The sequence below is a fragment of the Polyergus mexicanus genome, unplaced genomic scaffold (assembly GCF_030449975.1).
Source record: "Polyergus mexicanus isolate NDT 795.1 unplaced genomic scaffold, iyPolMexi1.0 SCAF_20, whole genome shotgun sequence".
In the NCBI taxonomy this organism is placed as follows: domain Eukaryota; kingdom Metazoa; phylum Arthropoda; class Insecta; order Hymenoptera; family Formicidae; genus Polyergus; species Polyergus mexicanus.
Genome location: NW_027223340.1, coordinates 951535 through 959718, shown reverse-complemented (window position 1 = coordinate 959718; position 8184 = coordinate 951535).

The following is an 8184-nucleotide window of genomic DNA, read 5'->3' as shown; positions in this document are numbered from 1 at the left end:
AAGCAGTGGTATCAACGCAGAGTACTCCCTTTCCCCATTTGCACCGCTTGACGCGCCGCGAACCTCATCCCTCGAGTGGTTAATGCAAAATCGTGTTTACAGAGTAAGTTGTTTTTTTTTTTTTTTTTGTTATCGCGATCGCTGCACAACAGTGACCACAAATTTATGATATTCTAAGTACTTTCCCTGTTCTTGCTGTCCTCTTGCTCACTTTGATCACAAAGTATCTAATTAATTTTTTAATGTCGCAGCAAAAAGTGGTGAAATATATTTATCTCTAAATCTAATAATTATGATAATTTTAAATGTTATGAATGTCAATTTTTGTATCTATATGGGAGACATTGTACAATATATAAAGCACCGCATTAATGACATCGAGTCATATCAGTTACTAATAGAGAACATATTTTGCTATACAACGCTATTGATAACATTTTTCAATGAAATTTGATTAACAATCTACTAATCATTAATTGAAGAGCTTAGAAATTTATAAACCTGCATAGTTTAACTAATGTAATCATAAATTGCTTATAAAATTGCATAAGAAGTGATTGTTGAAAGTTTTGTTCTCGTGGCTTTGTGTATTTTTAGTAGAAACAAGAATAGAATGATTGTGCTATTAAGATTTGTAATCAGTGACAGACTAGCATAGGGGAAAAAGAAAATTTACTAAAGATTTAGAGTAACTTTTGAAATCTCTTCTAGTTCGTGTAACGCAGTAGACAGAATCGTAAGTCATGAACGTGAGTGGTAGCTTTCGAGAGTTGCCATTTACTCGGCCAGTCAATTTACGTAATGAAGCAGCGAGACCGCACTCGCCGAGGACCAATTACTGTGCGAAAAGGCCGTAGAGCTATACTTAGCCCTTACCTAAAATCGCAATGGTGAACCATTCCGCATACCGAGGAATCGCGGCAACATAATTGCGTCACTCGAAGATGCGAGAATAGAACGAGACCGACCGATGTTTCGTCGAGAACGTCGTTATAGCGGCAAATGTCGCTATGAGTGTTACTAGACAAAGGTAGAGCTATACGAGCTTCTCTCAATTTGAAAGTCGGAACTTTCAAAGTCCTTCAGACGAGACGCTTGTCTCGGACATATGAGATTTACATTTATCGCAAATAGCGTAAACTTAATCAGGGTGAAAGGTCGTTAAAATATTTTAAATATATAGTTTATATAAGTCTACTAAAAAATATTAAGTATACCAACACATTTATTCATTCTATTTATGTTTTCTGGTAATATAAAGAAAAAAATTGAATAAAAAGTTTTAATATTCACTCTTCTATGCTTCATATGAAGTTAATAGCGAATATATATAAAAAAATACAGATTGATTAATTTAACATATTTATGTGTTTTAATGTATCTAAATATTTCTTATATGCTAAATACACCCCCCCCCCCCTCACACACACACATTATATACAGGGTGTCCCATTTTGATCTCCTCAGGCAAATATCTCAAAAACCAAGCCCGGAAGAGAAAAATGTTTCAGACAAAAGTTGTTTGGTTTCAAGGAGGCCATAAGATGGTGACAATGATTTGACCTTGGAAAATCATTTGAAGGTCGTGTGAAGGTCAACTTTAAAATCTTAGATGGAAACCCCCATTTTTTATTTAGTATTCTTGTAGCTGACATCGAGAGCTTTCCAAAACACTATAATAAAGTATTTTTTTATTTAGTACTTTTTGAGTTATTTTATATTTTAATCTGACATATTTTGATATAAAAAATTAAACATCTCGTAAAATATTTAGTTTTTGATAATCTTACCGTAATACTTCTATGTACAGAATAATGAGACAAATCAATTAGTATAAAAAAAAAATTGTTTTTAAGAAAATTATTTACAATGTATTTTTTTAAACAATTATTTGTTTTTTTTTGGCACTAATTAATTTGTCTCATTATTCTGTACATAAAAGTATTACGGTAAGATTATCGAAAACTGAATATTTTACGATATATTTTATTTTTTATATCAAAATATGTCAGATAAAAATATAAAATAACTCAAAAAGTACTTAATGGAAAAATACTTTATTATAGTGTTTTGGAAAGCTCTCGATATCAGCTACAAGAATACTATTGTAAATAAAAAATGGGGGTTTAAGATTTTAAAGTTGACCTTTACATGACCTTCAAATGATTTTCCAAGGTCAAACCAATGGTACCATCTTATGGCCCCCTCGAAACCAAACAACTTTTGTCTGAAATATTTTTCTCTTTTAGGCTTGGTTTTTGAGATATTTGTCTGAGGAGATTAAAATGGGACACCCTGTATATAATATATATTACGTATGTATATAAGCTAATCAAATTTGTAAAATGCTCTAAATATTCTATATTAATATGCTAAAAAATATTTATGTTTTTATGTTTTTATTTAATACGCTATTAGATATGCTAAGTAATTGTCAATTTATTATTGATTAGGCGTAATTAATATTAAATATTATTAAAACTATTGTGATTTATAGGTAATTGTTTTTAAGAGTATGAATGTGCAACACTATAATAAATATTAATTCGATTATGAGGAAATATAATAGAAGCGATATACATAATGATCTGAGGATGCGGAAGCGTTTGCACATCGGGGGAAGGGAAACTCTCGAATGCATGTATTGTACGTTTTATCAATAGATTCCAGGATATATTGTCTCTTGGATGAGTGACGTTGCATTGTGCTGTGCGCTAGCGGGGAAGTTGCTGATTGAAAATCGTATGCGTACATAGAGCGTCTTGTTGTTTGCGGAGACCACGGCGAATGAACGGGTGGAAAAGAGAGTGCACTCCTATTGATTTTAACAAAATTGAGCTTCCGGTGAAAGCACTTGGCATTAAACCGCGCGATTGAGCTTTTTATGCAAACGATTTGAGATAAGAACCCGGCAAGTTGAGATAAACAGGAGAATAGGCACAGTTCTAATTAATTTCAAAATTGAATGGGATTTTTCTTATCTCTCCTGTAGCTGATAAGGTTAAGGAAACAGTAATAGATGAGTCTCCGTACACGGCATTAAGACGTAACTCTTTGAAAATGATAACGATGCATTTTTCTGGACAGGAAATTTTCTGAAGCCTGAAGTTGCAGACACTTGATAAAAGCTGTCCTTTATTCGAGTCGAGAACCCTTTAGCTACGGAAAAACGACGAGAAGTTGTCAATGACAGACTATTGCTTGTTATCGACACAATATCGGATGAGTTATTTTAAACTTTGTCTCTCTCTTACAGAGTTAATACAAAATTAATTATAAATCCACAAGGGAAGTCCCTAACTAACGTAAGCGGAATAAATTGCATGTCGCAAAAAATTCTTCGGAGTTCTTCGACGAGTTGCGACAAAAGCAATCAATTATTACATTTCCGTATCCAATTTGGTTATCCAACCGATAATTAAACATTAATAATTGATAGAAGGATTTTTAGTTTAAAAAAAAACTGCAAAATTAATAATGCAGTTCAGAGGCGAATCGCGAATCCTAACTTCTGTATCTCTCTCCTTTAATTTGAAGCTGCATCCGTTTTTTAATAATTTTTGGCCGATACCAGGCTGCCGTGAATAACAAACACGGTTAATGAAAAGGCAAGATTAGGGCCGTGCTATATCTCTATCGATCGCCACATTGTCGTCGAATGAATTTGGAATTCAGCTCAGAGGTGCCAAACGGTTTTGTATTCACACCACGGCGTTCCGCGAGTGTGGGAGGCAGAAGGGCAGCTCGAGATAGGGAATGTTGAAAAAGCGTAGGACAGACGCGGTGAGGGGCAGATAGTTAGATGGAGGCATTGGGGTCTCCAACAAACACGATGTTTGCGACGCAAATACTTTCGATGTGTAGACTCTTTGAGTCGGCTGTCGTTAATGCAGAACGATCGGTGCGCGAAATTCGAATTCAAAGTTGAGATATACGTTGGCACGGCTTTTATTCGATTTGCATCGGAATGCAAGCGCACGAAATATCTCGCGATTTCTATGTGACCTGAATCATAGTGATTCGATATTGTGAGAATCTAAAATATCAAAAGGAGAAAGTACATAAAATTTTATTATTTTCAATATACTGATAACTACTAATGCAAACTATACATATACTTGACTTAAATTTCAATCGTTAAATATTCATCCATTTTGTTATAATATATTTTTGCATTTTGTATTTTTTGTTCTTTAAATATTCAGTTCTTTCAATATTTAAAAAAAAATATAAAATTATTAAATACTATTTAATGTTCCCACACTATTTCTCTCTATTACTTATATAAGAATATTTATACATACATTTGAAAGTAACTGTAATTGTCTTGAGATGAGATCTAATATTTATATAAAGCTTAAAATATAAATTTTTCAAGAATTTTAGTGTCACATATGTGTACTAATTTATATCCGAATCAACTAATTATTTTCGTAAAATATTCAATTCTGTTTACGCGACATCTCAAGTTCAAGTAGCTTTGCATTCATGTTGTCACGGTTTTGAAATTGAAACAACCACAGAGATAGAAATAATATTTGTCAATTTAATTTTTCCGCGATGTTTGATGCATAGATTGATCGTTACATTTGATGATTCAAAGGGAAAACAATTTTGTCGCAGGGAGCTATCGCGCATATACGATGTAAACGGCTTGTAAAATAATATTTCTTCTGCCGGTTTCTCGTATACACATATACAGCTATACGATTCTCTTAATCTCTCGTTTCTTCGTTTAGATGCTTGTGAAATAAAACGCCGGTCGGGCCAACTCGTGAACGCGTGAGAATGCCGAAACAATCGAAAAGGGGTTGATGAGTGTTTCCCTAGCGGGTGAGAGCTTCGACGATGTCTGTTCGGGGTCGACATCCGTTGCATCCCCTACTTTCCATTCTTCCCTTGTTGTTCCATTCCCCGGAAGATCAGCGGCGAGCTTATTGCTTCATGAATATGTATAGACGAGATCGCTCCTCAGGGCTGTATCGCGCAATGACGCCCGATCGTTAGACGCGCCAACGTACGAATATGGGGGCTCAGGGACGTAAAGGGAAGGGAGGACTCGAGGGAATGGGAATGACCGCGAATGAGGCATTGAGAAATTAACGAGTCACCGGTCGACCGAAATTATACCCGGGGATAAACAGAGAAGGGATCTGAGAACAGGTAGAAGAGCGTCGGAGAAAGGCCTGTACTTCGGAATGCAGATCGTAAAAATAGCCGAGCGGTGTGTAAAACTAACTACGGGCTTGCACGGTCTTCCCGTCTTTTTTTTTTTTGCTTCTTAAAGGAATAATCGACTCCAAAGAGGCATTTTGATGCTGTGTCAGAAGTACGCGGGTACGCTGTTATCGAAGTATTTAGTGTTAATTGCGGGCATGCCTGGATATTTAAATCATCACAGTTTTGCATTAATTCTATGTGCAACGTGATATTTATGATTATTTTAATTCTTAAACGATCGCGTGAGATGAAAAAGTATCGTATCTGGATTTTACATCTTTAATCATGTAATACTGTTATACAATATTTATTATAGACGTATTTTTATAAATACTGTCATCATTCTACAATGTTACAAATGTTACTATTTTTCAATTAAACTATTTTTTATTAAAATATATATGATTCTGTATTAAATCTATTAAAGTATACGTGACACACATAAAAAAGAAAATATAATTACATATTCTGATAATTTAATATAGCCGACGAAATATATTAAGAATTTGATAAGAACGTATAGCAAATTAAAATTGACGTTGAATTGTCAGGCGGAACCAAGAACTAGGTATTTGTACATTCTCATTTTTTTGCTCGCGCTAATTTTCTTCATTAGAATATCGAATAGAAAACGCTCCTTCTGCGACATCTTGTCAGGGTTGGGAAAGTTACTTTATAAAAGTAACTCGTTACCGTTACAGTTACTAAAAAGTAACGAGTCGTTACAATTTCCGTTACTTTTTTACAATACAAACTAATAAATTATTTTGCATAAGAAAAACTTTTAAAAAATTGTAAGCAAGATTTCATTCAAGGTTTATTACAAAATAAATGATTAAATTTTATCGAAATTCTTTATTAATTTTTAATAAAATTTGTTGCTCCATAGTATCATCATTTAAACGCCCTCTTTGTGGTGTTAATACAGAGCCACCGATGCTAAACATTCTTTCTACAGATGCACTGCTTGGTAGAGCTGTATTATATTTAATAAAAAGTTTTTTAAGTTTTGGATAGTCGTTTAACATGTCTATATTACAATTATTTGATTTTAAAAACCGTTGCAATTCTTCTTGTTCAGATTCATTTTGCACCGTTTTTTGCTCAAAAATGAAAAAATCATCGTGATCGTCAGATTTTCCAGCTTTTGAAGAATTTTCAGTTGATCGGATTCCCAATAAATCCTCCAAGTAATTTTCAGCATGTTTTCTTTTTTCTCCGGTTAACCAGTTTAACTTAAATTTTGGATGTAAACATGCTGCTATTATTAATTCTTTTGTTTCAAATATTGTAAGAAATCTAAAATCAAATATAGTAAATTCAGCGACATTGTTTGTTTTATTGAAATTAATACTTTTGAATCAATAGTTTAAAATAAAATAATATTTTTCAATTAAATCCTTATTTAAAATTAAATAACATATGTATTAATCAAATTAATAAGTTACCTTTTATTTAAACCTTGCTGAATAGCTTCAACTAATGAATGGCAATCTATAAGGTCAGATTTATTGAGATTTTCTAATTTTCGTTGCAAGGTACTTAGAACTGGTAGTAAATGAGAGCTCTGCTTTTCCGAAAAGATAAAGCTCTCATTGGATATCGCGCGTCGCGTCATCGCACTGGTCTGCAAGAGCCATAAGTTGATCAATCATATTCAAGCATTTTTACAACATAATAAGAATGCTAATTGGTCGATTTGCTTACGGCTTTACGGTTAAGATAAAAATTTTATCACGCACAATAGCAAGAATAATATCTTAAATAAATCAAAAAATTTGAAAAAAGTAATGATAAAAGTAACTGTTAAATTCGTTACTCGTTACCGAAAAATGTAACGAAGTTACTTTTTCCGTTACAAATAAAATTTGTAACGCCATTACCGTTACAGTTACCGAAAAAAGTAACTGTAACGGTAACGGCGTTACAAGTAACGCGTTACTTCCCAACCCTGCATCTTGTAAAATATATTCAATACGGAATTCTTGTAAAATATATTCAATAACGAGCGTTCGAATGGCAATCGTTAAATGTTTGGAAGAAACTCTATAAAAAACTATCGAGAGAATTAAATGCTGACAGTATTTCATCGATGCTTCAGTTGACGGAAGAAGTTTAATATGATTTCAATAGTTATTTTATTTTATTCTAAAACAAGCTTTACAGTAATTTGCAATCACTTTTTTGATAATTATTTACTATAACGGACCCAGCTCCAATCACGTTCACCTTGATATATGTTGTCAAGGACATAATCCTGAGTAACTTTTCCTTATAACTTAATCGGCGGTCATTGTTTATTAAAAAGTTATTAACAAATAAAGTTTGAAAAATAAAATATTAATTTTTACATAAGTAATTGTAATTTCCACGCAAGAAACGAGGTCCATCTGCATCAGAATCCTGATTTAAATGTGAAACAAGGGTCTTTACATAATTAATATAATATTAGAAAAAATCAGTACACATATAGGAATCAAAAATTTTATTCATTCTACAATTGCAAATGTACTGTTTTCATCTAAGGGATACAATGTGTGCCATTATTTCAAAAAATTTATGTATTTGTTCACAATAATAAAGGGGGGGGGGAGGGGAGGGGAGGACTCACTACGTTCATGCATAAACTTTCCCATTCTCACAACAATTCTGGACTAAACCTTGTTTCGCATTGTAAGATATATACATGAATACAGTGCGTTTCGTCCCCCCCCCCCCACCCCCTTAACCCAAATCAAATTTTAGTTTTAAATCAGAAATAGGTTTGGGTTAGGTTATATCTTCCGGAAGTGGAGTCCCCCCGCAGGGGGGACGGAACCCACTACATCCACGCCATACACTTTCCAATTCACACAACAATTCTGGGCTGAACCTCGTTTTGCATTGTAAAGTATATGCATGGATACAGTGGGTTCCGCCCCCCCCCCTGCGGGGGCGCTCCACTTCCGGAAGATATAACCTAAC